This window comes from Marmota marmota, unplaced genomic scaffold (genome assembly GCF_001458135.2).
Source record: "Marmota marmota marmota unplaced genomic scaffold, marMar, whole genome shotgun sequence".
Lineage (NCBI taxonomy): Eukaryota > Metazoa > Chordata > Mammalia > Rodentia > Sciuridae > Marmota > Marmota marmota.
Genome location: NW_025999871.1, coordinates 732,506 through 733,511, shown reverse-complemented (window position 1 = coordinate 733,511; position 1,006 = coordinate 732,506).

The following is a 1,006-nucleotide window of genomic DNA, read 5'->3' as shown; positions in this document are numbered from 1 at the left end:
CATAGGGAGATAAACTCAGGTCATCTTGAGTTACTGCTGTCTGTGGTGAAAGCCACTTCACAATATCACTCACAGGTGTTTTACTGTTTATTCTACACCTGTGAACTACTTATAGTAAATTTCCTGTGCATGGTTTCTGATCCTGTAGGCCAAGAATTCAAACCCACCAATGTTGTAATGGTTAAGAAATGATGTCAAATTTTCCTATAAAATCCCTGTTGAGAGCCACAGCCAAAGGGGCCCCAGCAAACTTTCAGACTGCCAGCTGATGATTGGCTCACAGCGGCACCAGCAACTTCTAGCTGATTGGCTCCTCTGCGGTGATGCTCATTGGGCTGTTTCCCTGCCCTTTCAGACCACGGAGCTGCTCATTGGGGGACTTTTTTGGCTCCGCCCACACGACCCAGCCAATCGGCCTCAAGAGCAGGAGGAGTGGGGGAGGTTGAGAGGCTTGTGGGAAGCCGGTGTTGGCAGTTGGGCTCTGAGGGTTTTTCCTGAGGAGCTGTTTTGTTTGGCGTGTGTGGTTCTAAAAATAAAGTTAGTTTCTTTTGACAAGTGGCTCCTGAATTGTGCCCAGCCAGACTGTGGCATTTGGTGGCCCGTATGGGGGACGAACCCGCGACCTTGGTGTTATCGTTTCCCGGTCAGGGAACCATCTCCCCCTCTCTGTTTAAACAACAAGCATGTGGCTTAGGGACCGTGCCTGCCTTAGGTTGTCCAATAGTACATATGGTCCTTACCTGTTATCGGATGAGCTGACCTCAAGGCGTCAGCCTCCTGTCTTAGGTTGGTACCATTGCAATTGGATCTTACCTGTCACTGACTACCGGTCCAGTATACAGCCACACCTGTAGATAGGTCTTTGTATCAGCGGGGGGGGGTGAGGTTCTTTGCCTCACCTCTGTTGGTCCCCAAATTTTAGCTGAACGATAGTAGAGGAGGATGCAAAATGCCATGACATTAAGCCAATTGAGGGCTCCTTTGAAAAATTGTACCACCGGTGACA